The 21,333-nt window shown below is 37.7% G+C and overlaps 1 protein-coding gene across 2 annotated transcripts in view; it reads right to left on the bottom strand.

The window, feature by feature from the left end:
• The window catches only part of LOC149828662 (Insulinase (Peptidase family M16) protein), a 185,489-nt gene that overhangs the window by 32,353 nt on the left and 131,803 nt on the right, over positions 1–21,333 (bottom strand). The gene's annotated exons all lie outside the window — the stretch shown is intronic.

Genomic DNA, 21,333 nt, shown 5'->3' on the forward strand with positions numbered 1-21,333 from the left:
TTGGGCCCCTCCCCGACATTCTACGAGGGAGAGAGGGAAGACGGAGAGGAGAGGAGGCGAGCAGAGGGAGTCGAAGAGGAGAGCAGAGGGATTCGGGGGCATACCTGAAGAGGTCCGGCGAAGCGGTCGGCGGCGGGGTCGGCGGAGAGCAGAGGGAGTCAGAGAGGAGACGAAGGGAGGATTAGGGCAAAAAACATTTGCCCTAATCCTCCCCTTTGCAGCCCATTTCATCGGGCAGATTTTTTTTTAAATCTAAAAACTGGACCAAAATAACCTTGGGTGTGTTGACCGCATCCAGGGTCCAGTTGACAACACCGGGTGCCTCAGTTGCACGCGCACCCGCGTCGCATTGACGCGGGTGCGGCACTTGGTTGGCCGAATCCCTGTGACATAGATAGAGATTTATTTGGTTAAGGGATCTTCTCAAATATATGGGATTAGTCATTTCTAGTCCTTCAAAGATGTGCTGGGACAATAAGAGTTATCTATATTAAAAACAACCACACCTTCCACGAACAAACCAAGCAAAATGGACTGCCATTATGTTCGAGAGGAATTTTTGCGAGAAACTATTGGATTGCATTATGTGACTTTGTAATGTCAATTGACAGATTTCTTCACTAAGGTCTTGCCATCACCTCAGTTTTTATCTCTTCTTGGCAAACTTTCAGTGATCACCGTAAATTTGAGGAAAAGTGTAAAATTATATATATATATATATATATATATATATTATTTCTGTTCTATGTAAATAGAAATACCATCAGAGGTATTTCAACCATTTCACTCTTGTAATAAGTACCATCCTAATAGAGGCTTTTTCTTTTTATTGTTTTTCCTTTTTTTCTTTTTCTTTTTATTATTTTTGTAAGATATGGTTGTTGGGGCAGCTCAACGACTAGTTGGGCTGCCCCCTTTCCCTCTCTCTCGTATTATAAATAGGGTTCTACTCCTTGTATCTTCCATTGCTTTTCTAAGCATTTTATTAATATAAAGAGTTATATTTTTTATTTGTGTTCTCTCTTGTATTAGCCATTGTTGGCTCTTTGTATTGTCCCATAGTGGACTTGTGCTTGTAAACTTTGTGCTTGTTCTTTGTATCCCCTTAGTAGCTCATGTTTTGTATTTTTGATTGTTTCATTACAAGGGCATTTTAGACAAATGTCATAGAGACGTTGGGAGCTCCCCACCGGCTCTATTTCTAGTTGTTGGGGTGCTCCCAACGGCTCTATGAGCCCTCTAACTTATATTTAAAAGGGTCTTATCCCCCTTGTAATGTTGTGCTTTCTCAAGCCTATTTGTTTCCAATAAGTCCTTTAGTTTTACTTGTGTTCTTGGCCCTTGAGTGGCTTATGTACATGTATTAACCTATAAGTGGTCTTTGTTGTTTATGTTCTTGTGTTCTTGTAAGCATATAAGAGGCAGCCACTTGTGTTATTTTTCTTTTTCATTACATGGTATGAGAGCCTTAGTGCGCTTTTGACAGAATGAGGAGTGTCATTTTGCATCGCTCCCACTTATCATTTGTAACTCAAGTCATTGCCCAAATAATTACAGAAGAGACTAAGATGAAGTCTCTTGGATCATATCCATCTAGGGATAATGTCATGGTTGTATCTAGGCAGATGGGTGGTAGATTTGGGGGAAGAGGTGGTGGTAGGACAAGGAAATTTGTGATCTGGTGGAAAAGGTAACCTTAGTTCTGTTCAGTGTCACTATTGTAAGAACTTTTGACATATGAAAAAGTATTGTTATGTTCTCAATAAAAAAGAAAGGTGGGGCACATGCAGTTTCTTCTGAGAGTGAGGGTGTAATGTTAAAGGATGACCAGTCAATTGGCTGGTCACTTGCTAGCAGTGAAGTGATAGGTGGTGGGCCACTTTAGAGGTTAGAACAAGTACAACATCAGATTCAGCAACTGCAACTTCTTGCTTGGTCAGCCAAGTTCTTCTTATGTCGCTCTTGCCTCCTCCTCTAGTACTGCTTTATAAAGTTATCCTTCTTTTTGGCTAATAGACTCTGGGGCCTTATGTCATATGACACCTCATGAGTATGTCCTAGATAACTATCGACCCTGCAGTGGTATCTTTCGCACTGCAAATGGCTTTTCTTTGTATGTCTCTAAAGTAGGTTCAATTACTTGTGATTCTTATCTTGGAAGTAAATTCAATCTTCCTCAAGTTTACCATGTTCTAGCTCTTGTTATGAATCTTATTTTTGTTGGTCAAATTACCAAACATAACTGTAATGTTATCTTCACTCTTATTGGTTATGTTGTGCAGGATCAGTTGTCAGGGAAGAAGATTGGGATTGGCTATAGAAAAGGAGATTTATACCTACTTGGACTGGATTGATACGAAGAAGCAAAAAGAAGTTGGAACCGGTTATAGAGCTTCAGTTATAGATGAGTTTGTTTTGTGGCATCAGAGACTGGGGCATATTTTGTAATATCATGTGTTTTCATACTTAGTTAAATTTTGAGATTTCTGAAATTTGGCTGTGTTTTGAGGAAAAATCGATAAACTCTCGAAGTTGGGATGCGATAATTGAGTCTAGATGTGGCCCAGGTCCCATTGACAAGACCAAAATGAGCCAACTAAAAGGTGATAAAAAGTTTTATTTTCAACCTTTAAAATCAAGCTAAATTCAAACAAAATTCGAGTTAAATTCAAGAAAATTTTGAAGTATATACCGTTAGATGCGCCTCAAAATTTTGAGCCCAACGGTATTTTACTTTTTCGAATTCGGGCTACGATTGGCCCGAAAATCGTAATTTTTCAAAAAAGGCCCGCCTCGATAGGGCCAGGTTCGGATTGGATCGAACTAGATCCGATCCATATGATCCAAATTAATATGGATTTGGACCCAATCCAAGACCCATATTAATTAGGATCTGATCCAGCTTAAAATCCAAATGAATTTTTGGATATCAAATCCAGATCTAATGAAAATACAACTTCAAATTCAATAAATAGGTTTAAATTTAAGGATTTTAAAGTTAAAAATACTCCTAGAGGGATAAGGCACCCTCTGGAAGTTTCTGAATATTTAATTATTAATAAAAAATTAATTAATAATTAATTTAATATTTAATTTTGAATTTCAGAAGTAGTTAACTAATTAGGTTCTCTAGAAGAGCCCATTAGTAACCTTAGAAAGAGTAGAGTTGTTAAAAGAAAAACAAAAATTAACAAAAAAGAAAAGGAAACAAAAAGAAAAGTCAACAAAAGAGAGTTTTAAAAAAATTGGAAAGAAGAGTTGGAGATGGACTCCCATATGGGAAGTCCAATCTCCAGCCCACTTTAAAAAGTGCTGCAAAAGGGGGGGGGGGGGGGGGGGCGTCACCCCCTAGAGCCCCATTATTTAACTAAAAAAAAAAGGGGAAGAAAGAAAAGAGAGAGAGAGAGAAAAGAAGAAGAATTCTTCCTCTCCAAATAGTGAGAGTTTTTTCGATTTCATTTTTGAACTTCAAATAAGGTACGGGTTCATTCTTTCGATTCGAATAGGGAAAAAGAGCCTAAATCTCATTTAGGTGATATTTTCTAAAGAAAATCATGAATCAGGTTCGGTTTTCCATATTCAAATCAGGGAGAATCAATATATTCATGGTGGTTTAATGATATTTCAGATTTAGGATCCGATTTCGTAATAAAATCATGCCTTTTTCAGATTTATGCATATATATATATATATATATATCTCTATATATATATATATATATATATATATATATATATATATATATACCTGGACAGATCTGGATGTCCCATAAGATAAACGGTCAGGTCTGGACAGATCTGACCATTTCAGCATTGGACAGATCTGGATAGATTTGTCCCATCCAGAGTTACCAGTCGAGGAAGCGGGAGCGGGAAGCGATACGGGAAGTGGGAGCGGGAAGCGAGGCACTTTAAAAAATTTAGGAAGCGGGGAAGCGTGGGACCACTTAGAAGAAAATTATGAACCGTCTCGGAAGCGAACTGGAAGCAACCTAGGAAGCGAACCGGAAACGAGGGGGAAGTGAAAAAATGAAAAAAATGAAGAAGCGTGGGGGAAGCGAGGGGGAAGTGTGTTTCCCATAAAAGGAAAATGTGCTTCCCATAAAAGGGAAGCGCGCTTCCCAAAAAAAGGGGACGCTTTCCCACGCATTTCGAAAGCGCGACGTTTCGCACTTCCGAAGCGCGTATCTGAAAAGCGCACTTCCCCATACACCTAGGCGCTTCCGGTAAATCTGGTCCCATCACACTTGTTGTCCGATCTGGACAGACCTGTTCACTGCAATGGTGGACAGATCTAAAGAGGGGTTGTGATACATGAAAATGAATGAGTATTTATTTGATTTTTTATTCCAGCATGTTATTACTTAGACTAATGTTGGGTTTTAATTTTTTTTAGCATGTTATCAATGTACATCATATTGTGCTTTATTTTCTTTAGCATGCTATTATACCCTAAATTATGCCCTGGGTTACTTCAAAGTTTTGAGTAATTTGCAATTGTTGTCATTGTTTCAAAAAAAAAAACAGATTTTTGTTTATTTCTGATTTTTTTGCTTTTTATTAAAGACCAAACAGGGGACTCTTCAGCCCCAGCTGACACCGTCGGCTGGGCAGAACAGTGCACTGTTCAGTCCCAGCGACTGGTTAGGGGGCTGAACTTCAAAAACAAAAACAAATTGGGACAGGACAGTTTGCTGTCCGGTCCCAGCTGACACAGTCGGCTGGGACAGAACAGCATGTTGTTCAGTCCCAGCCGACTGGGGCTGGGTCCCTGTCAAAACAGGGAAAAAAAACTAATAGAAAAACTGGGGCTCTGCTGGTTTGGTGAGAACTGTTAGTGACCGTCACCAGGTGTTGGGATGTTGCAAGTTCGAGACCCAATGGTGTGTTATGTGCTGGCAGCCGTTTGACTGGCAACCACATGACAGGCAGTCACAAGATTGGTAATGCCCAGCTGACAGCATCAAACAAAAACAAAAGAAAAGAAAATAATAGTAATATAAATAATAGTGAATAACACCGGGCTGAATTAAAAGAACAAGCTGAGCAGTTTTCATGCTCTATTGAACCCAGTCAACCTGCGGTTCGGCTTGGCAGGGTCAAAGAAAAAGTTGGACAGAACTCATGTGCCACACCCTAGCCGGCTGCAGTCAGCTAGGGTGGGCTCACACTATATATATATATATATATATATATATATATATATATATATATATATATATATATATAGAGAGAGAGAGAGAGAGAGAGAGATGTTACATACCAAATGATAAAGCTATTTATGTTAATATGCAGACTTTTACAGGTTAATTTTTTAGGTCTACACATTCAATTTTGCAGATTTTCACATGTTCAGATGTCCAGATTTTTATACATGTTAACTATGCAAATTTCCGTATGATAAGTGCTCAGATTTATGCAAGTTAAATGTACAGATTTGCATATGTTGAATGATCATAGTAAGTTCAGATTTACATGCTCAAATGCACATATTTATGTCCAAAACTTTTATATATATATATATATATATATATATATATTAAAAGCACAGATTTTATACATGTCAAATGTTTAGATTTGTACATGTGTAGTATTCAGATTAGTGTGCCTGTTCATGACCATATTTATTGTTCTTGTGACTGAACTGTTTTGAATGTTTGCACATGAGCATTTGAATATTCCCCTGTGATTACCAATGTTGTCCCATGTGTGGGCAGTAATGGCTTGGACTCGGTGGGTATGTGTTACACCTCGAGCATGCTCGAAATAGTAAAGATGTTTATTAGTTATGCATGATCATAAAATTGAATATCATGTTGGCATATATGTGCATATCATGACGTATGAATTTCGAAGTTAGTTGAATGTTGCATTGACATAGTCATGTGCATACTTGAATAACATGCATATGAAATTGTTAAACATGTGCATTCTTAATTTGTGTGAATGTAAATGCATTTGCAAGCATGCTGAATGGTTGTATAAATTACATGTTCACCATGGTTTTTGCATTAGATGCTTCGGTGGTCAAAAGTGAACCATTGTAAGCCGTGTGGGTCTCGAGCAGGTGTTGCTTCATGTTTAATTTTTATGCATTGCAAAAATCAATTTGATATTATTTAAATTAAATTGCAATGTTTCATGTTATAACGGGCTGAGGTCTCGTGATAAGTTTCGCATGCTGATTTGTGAAATGAATGTTACTGTGTTTTACATGTTGATTTGCAAAATGAGTATTGTGAAATAAATCATTCTTTTGATAAAAAAAGAGAAAACAGTGTAATTATTGTTTTTCCTGGATATCCCTTCTTTAGTGTGGGAATCCTAGACGGCGATTTTGGAAAACCGTGAGGATACTAATGTAATGAAAAAGGGCGGAAGCACCAATAGAGCAAATGTCACTCTTTAAGAGTAACCACTAGAGCCAAGAACACAAACACCGAATGTGCACACACAAAAACTCTCAAATGTGGAAATGACTTAAAGTCATAAGTTGAACATTAATGAAGAAAGGAAGAGAGGGGTATAAAACCCATACATGAGAAGGAGAACACCTCCTCTATTTATAAAGGAGGGAGGCACTAAAGAAGAGACTACAAGGGGGCTCCCTTGTAGTCGTTGGGAGCTCCAACGGTCAGAAATCTGACCGTTGGGGCCCCAACGACTACAAGAGTGGGGCCCCTTGTGGTCATCCTAAAGAAAGAAAAATAAAAAACAAAAAAGGAAAAAGTGAAAAGGAAAAAGGAAAAAGATAAAAATAAAAAGTAAAAAGGTACATTGGCAGAATTACAAGAATACCCCTATCGGGTATTTCAATAGAATATGTATATATATACATATATGTATACATATACTTATATATATACGGATGTATATATATATAAGTATATATATATATATATATATATTTTAACACGCCCCCTCAAACTTTACGGGGAGAAGACCGAAAGTTTGCTAAGGAGAAACATGAATCGTGGAATTGGGAGCGCCTTGGTGAAGAAGTCAGTTAGTTGATGCTCTGAAGTAACATATGGTAATGAGATAGTCCCTCTGAGGTATTCATCTCGAACATAATGGCAGTCCATTTCAATATGCTTGGTCCGCTCATGAAAGGTGTGATTACTAGCAATGTAAATCGCACTTTTGTTGTCACAGCAGAGCTTGGTGGGAGTGGAAATGGGGACACCCATGTCAGCAAGGAGACTTTTGAGCCATACGATTTCCATAGTTGTCATTGCCATGGCCCGATATTCAGCTTCAGTTGATGACAGTGAAACCTTCTGTTGCTTCTTGCATCTCCACGAAATTAGAGATTCACCTAAAAAAATACAAAGACCCGTTATTGAGATACGATCATTGGGATTTCCTCCCCAGTCAGCATCAGTAAAAGCAGTTAAGTCAAGAGAGGAGGAAGAGGATAAGAAGAGTCCCTTTGATATAGTATTTTTGATATATCTGACAATTCTTAATACGGCTGCCATATGAACCGAAGTAGGTGCATGCTGAAACTGGCTTACTGCATGAACCGCATGAGCTATGTCTGGACGTGTGATGGATAGATAGGTGAGAGATCCGATTAATTGACGGTAGGGAGTTGGATCCTCAAGAAGAACACCATCTTCAAGTCTCAGTTTTGCATTAATGACTTCGGGAGTCTCGACTTTTTTTTCATCAGATATTCCTGATTTGGCACAAATTTCTGCAGCGAATTTCATCTGAGATAGGATGTATTCTCGCGGGGAATAAGTCACTTCAATCCCTAAAAAATATCTCAAATAACCAAGGTCAGACATATCAAAAGTTTCTTTTAACATGGACTTTACATCATTTACTCCCTTTCTGTCATTCCCAGTAATGATCATATTATCAACATACAGCAAAAGCATAATAATGGAGTCACCTGTCCTTTTAACAAAAAGAGCAGTGTCAGTCTAACAAGAAGAAAATCCTAAATTTATTAATACGTTACTAAACCTATCATACCAAGCTTTAGGTGCTTGCTTAAGACCATATAAAGCCTTTTTTAATTTCAAAATTTTTCCATTTAAATCCATACCTGGAGGAGGTTCCATATACACTTCTTCATTTAAATTACCATTCAAAAAGGCATTTTTGACATCAAGTTGAAAAATTGGTCATTTTTTAACTGCGGCTATAGCAATAAGGGCTCGAACACTCGTCATTCGAGCAACGGGGGCAAAGGTTTCATCATAATCTACCCCATACTCTTGGGCATATCCCTTGGCTACCAACCTAGCCTTATATCTTTCCAATGAACCATCACTCTTAGTTTTTACTTTAAACACCCACCTACATCCAATGGGTTTCTTGCCATTGGGAGGATCAATGATTTCCCAAGTTTGAGCCTTTTTAAGAGCATTAAGTTCAAGTTGCATAGCTTCATTCCAATGAGCATATTGCTTAGCATCATTGTAATGAGATGGTTCATGAAAAGAGTGAAGAGCAAGTAGGCATGCCCGAAAGTTAGGCGAAAAAGAATCATAAGAAACAAATCTATTTGGCATTTTAGGAATCTGATTTGATCTTCTTTGAGAAGTCTCTTCGATGGACTCATTTTGGGAAAAATTTTCAAGGGCACAAGGAGGATTCCTTTCATTCCTTCTAGAGTAGACTTGAATTTGTCTTGAAACATTTTCTTTTAAGTTTTGATCATCGCTTGGATTGTTCAACAAGATCTTCACTAAGGGATTCATTAAGATCAATATGATCATCTATGATGTTTTCTTTACGCAATAAGTCAAATAAGAATGAATAATCAATATTTTCATTCGGTTGGTGCGAAAAACCACTTTCCTCTTCAAGGAATGTGACATCTTTAGAGATATAAAGCTTGTTTTTAAGTATGTCAAAACATCGATATCCTTTTTGTTTTTCGCCATATCCTAAAAAAATACATTCAATAGCCCTAGGGGAAAGTTTATCATTCTTGTGAGTTAAAACAAAACATTTACATCCAAAAATTCTTAGTCTTTTATAATCGGGAGACATATTGTAAAGTTTTTCAAATGGAGAAAGATTTTTCAAGGAGGACGAAGGGGTTCTATTGATAAGATATGTAGAGGTTAGAACCGCTTCGGCCCAAAAGGATTTTGGAATGTGTCTTGAGATTAACAACGTTCTTGTGGTCTCTATTATGTGCCTATGCTTTCTTTCCGCAAGTCCGTTTTGTTGCGGAGTGTTGGGGCAAGAACGTTGGTGGAAAATCCCATTTTCTTTCAAATAGTTTTGAAAATCATTGGACATATATTCGCTTCCCGAATCGGATCTAAGAATAGATAGATTTCCCAAAAATTGGTTTTTGACCATGGCATGAAATTCTTTAAAGAAGGAGAAAACTTCGGATTTGCGACTTAGGAAGTAAATCCACGTGAATCGAGTAAAATCATCAATAAATACCACATAATACGAAAAACCTCATTTAGACAAAATAGGGGAGGGTCCCCACACATCGGAATGAATAAGTTCAAATGGCCGAGTAGTAAAATAACTTCTTTGTGGAAATGGAATAGCTTTAGATTTCCCAAAAATACAATCTTTACAAGTCATGTGATTGTCTTTACAAGTATTGTTCAAAAACGGAAAAAGAGACATTTTTACAAAATTTGGATGGCCAAGTCTCTCATGCCATATTCCAATACTTTTGACTTTTACAAGATTGCACAACGGCTTAGATGGAAGAGTCAAAAAATCCATAAAGTAGAGGTCACCCCTTCTATGGCGTTGCCCAATCAGCTTCCCTGACTGGAGATCCTGCACGGTGCAATCCTTAGGTGAGAAAGAGACTTGGCATCCATGATCGGTGATTTGAGATACGGGAAAAAGATTTAAATTTATTTTAGGAACAATTCTTACTTTAGGAACAAAAAAATCTTTAAAATCAAGTGATCCAATACTTTCAATGCTTAGTGATGTACCATCGGCCGTTGACACACAAGAAGATATAGGTTCGGAAAAAATATTTGAAAGAGAATTTTTATGAGATGTCATATGAAAAGAAGCACCGGAGTCTAGTATCCACATACCTGGAGGTGATGAAGAGTAGGCAATGGCGGCCCCGGATGTTGAAGGAGAAGTCTTGAGAAGATGTTGAAGAACTTCGGAGATGTGATTTAGAGTTTCTTTGATATCTCCTTCTTTGGTACATTCTTCCTTCTTCGGAGATGTTTCCCCTGTAATGAAATATGCGGAAGAATCCAAGAATGCTAAAGCATTCACTATGTCCCACACGGACAAATGCAATAAGCATAAGAGAGAAAATCCACTAAGGGATATACGAAAGGCCTTATAAAAAGGCTACACACATGAAAAATAATATCACTATTATTGAAGAGGAGCTCTCAAGAGCAATACAACATACATGGGGGGTTCCCCCTATTTATAAGAAAAGGAGACCAAAGGGGATCCCAATAGAGTCGTTGGGAGCCCCCAACGGTCACATATGTGACCGTTGGGGGCCCCAACGACTCCATTGTGGGGCCCCTTTTCGGTATCCAAAAAATACAATTTTAAAAATAAAAAGAAAAATAAAAAAAAGTAAAATAAGACAAACAAAATAAGTACCCATATGGGATACTTTGTGAAATGACCATAATACCCCTATCGGGTATTATGGTATTATCACATATGTTTTAACACCCCCCCTCAAACTTTACGGGGGAATGACCGAAAGTTTGCCAAGAAGGAACAAGAAGCGAGGAGCAGGCAGGGCTTTGGTAAAGAAATCTGCAAGTTGATATTCTAAAGTGACATATGGCAGTGTAACTGTCCCACGAAGATATTCATCACGTACATAATGACAGTCCATCTCAATATGTTTAGTCCTTTCATGAAAGGTGTGGTTGCTGGCAATATAGATGGCACTTTTGTTGTCGCAACAAAGCTTCGAAGCACCGGTAATTTCGACTCTCATATCTTGAAGAAGACTTCGAAGCCACACAAGCTCCATTGTAGTGGTTGCCATAGCCCTGTATTCTGCTTCAGTAGAAGACAATGAGACTTTCTGCTGTTTCTTGCACCTCCAAGCAATTAGCGAATCTCCTAAAAACACACAAAAGCCAGTAGTTGAGATTCGATCATTTGGGTTTCCTCCCCAGTCAGCATCAGTATAAGCTAGTAAATCTAAGGAAGAGATTGAGGATAGGAATAGCCCTTTAGTCAAAGTATTTTTAATATATCGAATGATCCGAAGCACAGCACTCATATGCACAGATGTAGGAGCATGCTGAAATTGGCTTGCAGAGTGCACAGCATGAGCAATATCGGGCCTGGTGATAGTCAGATAGGTGAGGGAGCCTATGAGTTGCCTGTAGGGCGTAGGATCATCCAGCAGAACTCCATCCTCCAGTCGTAGTTTAGCATTGATAACCTCGGGAGTCTCCACCTTTTTATCATCTGAAATCCCAGATTTGGAGCATATGTCTGCAGCAAGCTTCATCTGTGACAATATATACCCTCGAGGAGAGTATGCAACTTCTATACCAAGAAAGTACCTGAGAAAACCCAGATCAGACATATCAAAATTATGTTTTAACATATTTTTAACTTTAAGAATACCACTTTCATCATTGCCAGTGATGATCATATCATCAACATAAAGCAGAAGAATGATGATACTATTACCTGCATGTTTAACAAAAAGAGCAGTGTCAGTATAACATGAGCGAAATCCCAATTGTAACATGATAGCACTAAATCTATCATACCAAGCCTTAGGGACTTGTTTAAGACCATATAAGGCTTTTAATAACCGAAGGGTTTGACCTTGGTTAACACTGATTCCCGGCGGAGGGTCCATATATACTTCTTCATTCAACTGACCATTAAGAAAGGCATTTTTAACATCTAATTGGAATATAGGCCATTTCTTAGATGATGCAACCGCAATTAAAGTTCTAACGCTTGTCATGCGAGCCACGGGAGCAAAAGTCTCCTCATAATCGATGCCATATTCTTGTGAGTATCCCTTAGCAACTAATCTAGCTTTATAACGCTCTAGGGAACCATCACTTTTTGTTTTGACTTTGTAGACCCATCGACATCCTATAGCTTTCTTATTTGGAGGAAGGTGAACTATTTCCCAAGTTTTAGCTTTATTTAAAGCATCTAGTTCAACTTTCATTGCTTCAACCCAATGAGGTATACTTTTTGCTTGATTATAATGGGAGGGTTCATAGTAAGAATGCAAGGCTATTAGACAAGCTCTATATTTAGGTGAAAGAGTTTCATATGAGACAAACCTATTAGGTGGAATTGATTCTCTAGAAGAACGCCTAAGGGAGGTTTCTTCTAGGGGTTCATTAAGCCGCAAGAATTTTTCTAAAGCACTAATAGGTTGGGCTTCCTCACGCCGAGTGTATACTTGGAGATTGTCACCATTAGTTGGTGATACATCATTATCATGAGAATCATGAGTATTTTCTAAAATTTCCGGATGACTCAAAGAGTCATCTTTTGAATCTTCTAAAAGATCATTGATAAACATATAATCAATTTCATTTGATTTTTCCAATATGTCAAATCCATTTTCATCTTCTAAAAAGGTTACATCTTTGGAGACAAATAACTTATTGTTTTTATGATCAAAGCATCTATAGCCTTTTTGATTTTCACCATATCCTAAAAATACACATTCTATTGCTTTAGGTGACAATTTATCTCTTTTATGTAAAAGAACAAAGCATTTACACCCAAAAATCCGAAGACGATTATAGTCGAGTGTCATATTAAAAAGTTTTTCATAAGGAGAGATATTATTCAATTTTGAAGATGGCATCCTATTGATTAAATAGGTGGAGGTTAACACGGCTTCGGCCCAAAAATTTTTAGGAATATTTTTAGAAATGAGTAAGGATCTAGTGGTTTCCAAAATATGCCTATGTTTTCTTTCCGCTAGACCGTTTTGTTGAGGAGTTCTTGGGCAAGATTTTTGATGACAAATGCCATGTTGTTTTAGATATGATTGAAAATCATTTGATAAGTACTCTCCACCTGAATCGGATCTAAGAATGGATATTTGACTTTGAAATTGATTTTGAATTTTTGCATGGAATTCTTTAAAGAAGTTAAAAACTTCCGATTTAAAGTTAAGGAAATAAATCCATACATATCTAGTATAATCATCAAAAAAAGTAACATAATATGAATAACCACCTTTAGATAGAACCGGAGATGGCCCCCAAACATCGGAATGCACCAATTCAAAAGGTCTTGTTGTCACAAAGGATCTAATAGGAAAAGAAGTAGACTTCATTTTGCCAAAAATGCAATCTTTGCAATTGATATCTTTTTCTTTACAAAACTTGTGTCCAAAAGGAAAAAGATACATTTTAGAGTAACTTGGATGTCCAAGCCTTTTATGCCAAGTTTCAATATTTTTGTCTTGGACATAAGTACAAAATGAGGTATTTTGAAGCATTAAATTATCCATAAAATAAAGGTCTCCCTTCCTATGGCCTTGCCCAATCCGCTTCCCGGACCGGAGATCCTGCACAAAGCACCCTTGGGATGAGAAAGATATTTCACATCCATGGTCGGCTATTTGAGAAACGGAAAAGAGGTTAAGATTTAATTTTGGAACTATTCTAACTTTTGGAACAAGGAAATTTTGAACATTTTTAGAATCAAGAGTTCCAACACCATTTATTTTGAGAAAGGTTCCATCGGCCGTAGAGACACAAGACATTTTTGAATTGGTGTGCACATTGGTTAATGCATTTTCATGAGGGGTCATGTGAAAAGAAGCTCCGGAATCTAAAATCCAAGAGTACGTACCGGGAGGTGATGATGAGGCAATTGCGGCACCGGAGGTGGAAGAAGTAGCCTTTAGAATTTGTTGGAGAGCCAAGGAAATTTGTCCAAGAGTATCTTTGAGATCCCCGTTCTTGCCGTCATCTTCTTTGGTGGATGATTCTTCAATGGAAGCCACCTTTGGCTTGAATGCTCCATTTAGCTTTGGGCAAACGGGTTTAATATGTCCCGGCTCATAACAATGATGACATATAATCATTTTTCTCCCACCACTCCCTTGCTTACCAAAATGAGGTGGTTTGTATGTTTTGACATGATTTCCGGGTTTAGATACGGCAAGAACTTCATCAATGCTTTTACCCATATTATGTCTAGTCTCTTCTTGAGTAATCTCGGCAATAGCCTCTTCTAAGGGAGGAAACGTGGATCTATGGAGGAGTGAGGATCTAACTTGTTCAAATTCGGGACGAAGCCCAAATAAAAATTGAAACAATCTATCTTGTTCCATTTGTTTTTGTCTTAGTACCACATCCTCCATAGATACCCATTTAGGCTCTAAAAGAGCCAATTCATCCCACAAAGGATTTAGAGCACTATAGTAATCTTGTATGCTCATGTCACCTTGTTTTGTGGTTCTTACTTTTTCTTGCAAGAAATAAGCTCTTGCAAGATCCTTTTGGGTAAATATACCCTTCATAAAAAACCAAGCTTCATTTGCCCGGCGGAATTTTGCAATATTTGCACATACCTTGAGTTCGACATTATTCATAAACCATGCTAGGATTTTTGCATGGTTGCTCTCCCAATCTTTCATTTGATGATTATAATCTTCAATGGCCTTGAGACGAGCATCGCCTTCAAGTGCTTTCTCTTGATCTCCTTCCATCTTTGTGAGCTTAAGTTGGGGTTCCGGAACGGTTCCCATTACATAACCCCAAAGCTTCTTGCCTTTGAGATTATTCTCCATTGCGGATGCCCACATCATGTAATTTTTTCCATTGAGTTTGAATGATAGATCGATCTTGACTTCCATTGCTACACAATGAAGATGTGAGAAAGAAAAGAAGTAGAGAGAGACAAGATTTTACCTTAGAAGATTGTATGGCTCTGATACCATGTAATGAAATATGCGGAAGAATCCAAGAATGCTAAAGCATTCACTATGTCCCACACGGACAAATGCAACAAGCATAAGAGAGAAAATCCACTAAGGGATATACGAAAGGCCTTATAAAAAGGCTACACACATGAAAAATAATATCACTATTATTGAAGAGGAGCTCTCAAGAGCAATACAACATACATGGGGGGTTCCCCCTATTTATAAGAAAAGGAGACCAAAGGGGCTCCCAATAGAGTCGTTGGGAGCCCCCAACGGTCACATATGTGACCGTTGGGGGCCCCAACGGTCACATATGTGACCGTTGGGGGCCCCAACGACTCCATTGTGGGGGCCCTTTTCGGTATCCAAAAAATACAATTTTAAAAATAAAAAGAAAAATAAAAAATAGTAAAATAAGACAAACAAAATAAGTACCCCTATGGGGTACTTTGTGAAATGACCATAATACCCCTATCGGGTATTATGGTATTATTACATATGTTTTAACATCCCCAACCGCGGCAACCTTTCCTTTGAGTTTTGGACAAACCGGTCTAATGTGACCCGGTTCATTACAATAATGGCATATTATTCCCCTTCTAGGTCCATTATTATTTTTGTTAAAATGGGGAGGTCTATACGCTTTAACATTTGATCCGGGTCTAGTAACGGCCAAAACTTCATCACTCTTGATGCTTAAGCCAAGTCGAGTTTCTTCTTGACATATCTCGGCAAGGGCATCTTCAATATGTAAGGCTTTGCTTTTATGAAGAAGAGATGCCCTTACTTGTTCAAACTCCGGGCGAAGACCATGAAGAAATTGAAAGAAATGTTCTTTCTCAATTTGTTCCCTTCTTAATTCAATATCTTCCGGAGCCACCCACTTAGGCTCAAGAAGAGCAAGTTCATCCCAAAGGGGAGTTAAAGAGCTAAAATAGTCCCGGACATTCATATCCATTTGTTTGGTGGAACGGATTTTTTCTTGACAAAAAAATTGTCGAGCAAGATCCTTTTGGGTATACATACCCTTAAGGAAAAACCAAGCCTCATTGGCCCTTCTAAATTTGGCTATATTAGCACAATTTTTAAGGTCAACATTGTTCATAAACCATGCCAAGATTTTGGCATGGTTACTTTCCCAATCCTCAATTTTGGATTGATGATCATTGATAGCTTTGATGCGCTCATCGCCATCTAAAGCCTTTTCAACTTCATTTTCGATCTTGGTGAGAACAAGAGAGGGTTCGGGAGTAGTTCCAATAACAAAACCCCAAAGTTTCTTACCTCTAAGATGATTTTCCATCGCGGAGGCCCACATGAGATAGTTGGACCCATTTAGCTTAAAAGAAAGCTCCACTTTAGAGTCACGTTCCATCGGCACCAACAAGTCCTTCCTTTCTTCAAAATGAATGAGTCACGCGTTCCAAAGAAAAGGCCAATCACCAACCGAGCTCTGATACCATGTAATGAAAAAGAGCGGAAGCACCAATAGAGCAAATGTCACTCTTTAAGAGTAACCACTAGAGCCAAGAACACAAACACCGAATGTGCACACACAAAAACTCTCAAATATGGAAATGACTTAAAGTCATAAGTTGAACAAGGAGTTTTACCCGAAGGTCCTCAAACATGGGAAGCATGGGCAAGCATAGCAATGATGTCACCAATACATGAAAATTTGGGCCCAAACCATTCAATGTCTGTTGTAGTTTATCCTTGTCCGGCACTTCACATCCAATAATGGCAAGTTGATCTGTAATGGTCTTCACATTATTCAAATAGTCCATAATAGATAGGTTGCCTTTCTTGAGAAACTGAAATTCACGCTTGAGAAACAAAACTCTGGCTTCAGATATCTGAGAATATGTCAGTGTCAACTAGTTCCACAATTTCATCGTTGTACAGTCATCGGGAATAGCAACTGGTACTTCCTGAGACAAGGTAGATGTAATATAGGCAATTAATGTCTGGTCTTTTCTCATCCAAGAGACATAATCCAAGCTTCAAACAAGCTTAGTAGATGCAACACCTAGCGTGTCTATTTCCTCCTTTGCGATAAACTCTGGTAGGGCTGGAATTGATCCATCCAGATGACCAAAGAGATCTTGGCTCCTGATAAAAGAAACTATGTCTCTTCTAGGTCAGGAAATTGGAATTATTTAATTTCTCAGAGACAAGTTGATTAAGAAAGTTTGATGACAAACCAGATTGGGATAAAGAAGAATCCATGGTTATGAGATACTTGAATATAAGGTGGAAAATACTCTAAGAAAGGAGCAATTGAATAGTTAATCAAACTTGGAAATAATGTGATTGTTTAAAAACAGTCCAAAAGTGAACTGGTTGTAACAGTCTTTTTTTTTTTAACAGATGTCAGATCATGTGAAAATTCAAATAATCAATTCAATATTCATGAATCAAGTCACCTGAACATGTCATGTTCGATTAGCATTAATCGGCAAAAGAAAAATCGTTATACCAAAATCATGAAAAAAGGTGTTTTCAAAACTGATTAAGAATCAGTTTTGAGAGGAGAGAACAAGAAAACAGAATCTAGAATAAAAAATCAGAGTTTTTCTTGGAATATGATAACAATTTCAGAAGGTGGGTCACGATTCAAGAAGGTAACGATTCAAGAAATCAAGATGAGAGAAGATGGGTCACGATTCAAGAAGGTAACGATTCAAGAAAATGACTCAAGATGGAAATACGATAGATTTTAGAAACTCGTGAAATGACTTTTAAGAAAAAAGACGTGTTTCAGTCTTTCAGATGGAAACACGAAAATTCTTTCAAGAAGACATGGCGGCAAGAAGAAGAGATCGTATTTTTTTTTTTTTTTGAGAAAGTACGATAACATAGAAGAAATAGTGAGGGAAGGATGTTTTCCTGGCTGAAATCAAAAGATCTCTTTGTTCATACCTTTTTGGAAGCAATATCGAGCCCTAGACCCAACCCTGTTCTGATACCATGTTAGAACTTGAGTTCTGACCTGTGTTGATCTGCAATGAGGAGAAAATAAGAAGAAAAGGTAACAGAAGAAGAAAACGCTGAAGTAGAGGAAGGAGACGCAGAGAGGTTTTGGGCTGCAAAGGTTCACGCTTTCATCAATCGTGTGTGACCTGATGATACATCATATTTAACTATTAGGTTACAAGTAATTTTATCATAGACATATCTGTCCTACAACAAAACATAAAATTACACGTGTCCCAGTAAACACGTCAATCACGCAAACCTTAGTTCGGGTCTGGATCAGACCCAAACCGAACCCATACTGAATTCACAACACTTAATAGTTCCATCTACGGTTGAAACAAAGGATGGAGAGCGATTATTTGAGTAATCCTAAAAAGAACTCATACTTGGAGTCATGTGAAATAAAGCACCTGAATCTAAAAGCCACGATGTCTAAACAGGAGGAGAAGGTGTTGACATGGCGGCTCAGGAAATAGCCCATTTGAGAAGAGGTTGAAGAGCATCCACAATTTGTTGTAATGAGAGAGCTCCATTTGAAGATGATGAGCACTCTTCTTTTTTAGGTTGAGATGTGGTAGTCATGGCTAGCAATTTCTTTCATTTTGGACATGTTGGATTGATGTGCCCCGGTTCCTTACAAAAGTGGCACAAGAGCTTGCTATAATCCCTTTTTCCTCCTTGACCATTTGAACTTTGGTTTTGAATCTTGAAATGTGGAGGCTTGTAGGTCCTTAGATTGCTCCCCGGTCTTGAAACAACATTAACACCTTCATTTTCTTCATTATTGGAAGGTGTTGCTAAAACACTTGGGTTATTCTTACTTATACGCATACGTGTCTCTTCCCCACTTAGTTTAGTAATAACATCTTCAAGAGAGGGGAAAGTGAAGGCGGATAGGAGAGATGATAGGATTTGTTCAAATTCGGGCCTAAGCCCATTCAAAATATTGAAAAAATGATCTTCTTCTAATTGCTTGTGCCTAAGCTCAATAGCCTCTCCACTCCATTTGGGTTCAACCATGGCAAGCTCATCCCAAATAGAAGACAACTCCGCGAAATACTCTCTAATAGTCATTTAGTTTTGTTGAAGGGTTAAGGCCCTTTTTTGAAGATAGTATTTGTCGGACAAATCCCTTGAAGTGTACATTTTTTCAAGGTACTCCCACGCTTGAGAAGATTTCTTGAACTTTATAATGTTGGCATTGATTCTTGTCTCTACGGACGAGAAAATCCATGAGAGGATTTTGAAGTTTCTCATGTCTCATTCTTCATGTTTTTTGCTATAATCTTCAAGAGCCTTGGCTCTTTCTTCTCCTTCAAGGATTTTTATTTATCCTCTCTCCATCAAGGTGATCCTAGGCTCCGGTTCTGAAACCGAGCCTTGGACATAGCCCCCAAAGACCTTTTCCTTTAATGTGCGCCTCCATATTTTCGGCCCAAACGTGATTGTTAGAGCCATTAAGTTTAAAGCCGAGAGAGAAATGGGAGTCTTTTTCACCCATTAGAGCTAAGAGAATAGAGAAAAAATCATGTACCAAAATAAGATTTTAGGTCTTACTTGATGTAGGAAACTTCTAAAATATTGAAGGAAGAGAAGCCCCCACTCCAATCTCCAAGAAGCCAAAGGCACGTTTTTTGAAGCACCCAAAAAACGAAGAATCACATGATCTTCAATCTTTCACCAAGCTCTAATACCATGTGAAAGTATCTTCAACAAGATACTATGATCAAGACCTTAATATTCTTGATGATAAACACGTGCACACATACACAATAAGAACTCTTTAGAACACTTGTGCACAAAAGCACAACCCACTAAATCTCACAAATGCTCACACTCATAAAAATATAAGAGATTTGTACTGAACGAATTGAAGAGCATAAGTACCAAAAAATGAGAATACAAAGGGGAGAGGACCCCTATTTATAACACAAAAGGGGGGCCTTGGAGAGGCCCCAAAGTGATCGTTGGAGCCCCTCCAACGGTCACAAATGTGACCGTTGGAAGGGCCCAACAATCATGGTGGGGCCCTCCCAAGGCAAAACAAAAAAGTGAAAAAAAATAATAAATAATAAATAATAGAATTACATGCACATTCCAAAAGGAATATGCGCAAAAATGAAAAAGACTAAAATACCCCTCAGGCTAATATATATTTATATATATAATTAGAAAGATACATATACGTATATATGAAATATATATATATATGTATATGTATCTTTCTTTATATATATAAAATATATATGAACATTACAATGACAATGGATTACAATTTAACAATATGATCCCATTAGTTTGGAATATTTTGATGAATTGGATGCATAGGTTGAAGAAGAAGCAGAGGCTCTTTTGAATGAAGGGGACATTCAATGGATTAACATGGAAGGAGCGCAAGAAGTAGATGATGAATACCCCATGTATCTTGGGGACGATGTGAATGTCGAAGAAGGAGAAGAGGAAGAAGATAATAAAGATAATTATGATTATTGATGTATCACGTATTCATGTTTTATTGAAAAACTTGTTCTTGTGAGATGTTTTTGTTTATGTAATATGAAAGTATGACTACTGTAGTATTTAATAGAGACAAAAATGTTTCATAATGTGATTTTATGTATGTACTTTGTGCAATTCATCATTATTTCATGTGATATGGGTTTTTTAGAATTTTTACTGAATTTTTCTGATTTTTCTTGATTTTTCTTGATTTTTTGGATTTTAAAAAAAAAAATTTATTTAAAATTTACGATACATTTACAATATGACGTTACTATTGGGTTGACCGATAAGGGTAACGATACTCTACTTACAACCTTGAGCAATCCCCTACCTCAATCAGGCAAACTCTCTTCAACTATGTGGATGCCAGCAAGAGGGCCCATCATTGAGGGTTCATAATGAAGTTGTTCCCTTCCTCTAAAACACTTCACAAAATCCGAATTTTGATTTGAATATCATTCTGATACCATATACAAACCTATGGATTTAGGGCATACACCATGAAAAAAGAAGAGAGAGCAATAACTAGAAGCTTCATTAAAACAGTAACTAAAATGGTATCACAATATATGGGAGTTAGCCTCCCTTTGCTTACAAAACGGCAAAAATGGTTGACTACATAATCCCATGGCTAAGTACAAGAATATCCCTCTAAAATAATAATATGTACAAGAGTAGAAGGGTAGCACAAATACTAGTCATACACATGTTATATTTCTGAACAGGTGTCACCTGAATGTGACAGTAATTTTGTGCTTTACCTGCCTTTGTATGACCAACATCCAGATAGGTTGACTTGGACCCACCTAGGCTGAGCACAATCAAACTTGTACCTATGTCACATGGTTTAAGTCCTGGTACATGATGCAACATAGGTATAGCTTGTATGACAGCTGTTTTTTAGAGGAAGGTGTGGTGGTGCAGCTGGTTGTGTTATGTTTTCATGAGAGAGAGAGAGAGAGAGCTGTTCTAAAATATTGAGAC

Source organism: Nuphar pumila, chromosome 9, assembly GCF_984573655.1.
Source record: "Nuphar pumila chromosome 9, dmNupPumi1.hap1.1, whole genome shotgun sequence".
In the NCBI taxonomy this organism is placed as follows: Eukaryota; Viridiplantae; Streptophyta; class Magnoliopsida; order Nymphaeales; family Nymphaeaceae; genus Nuphar; species Nuphar pumila.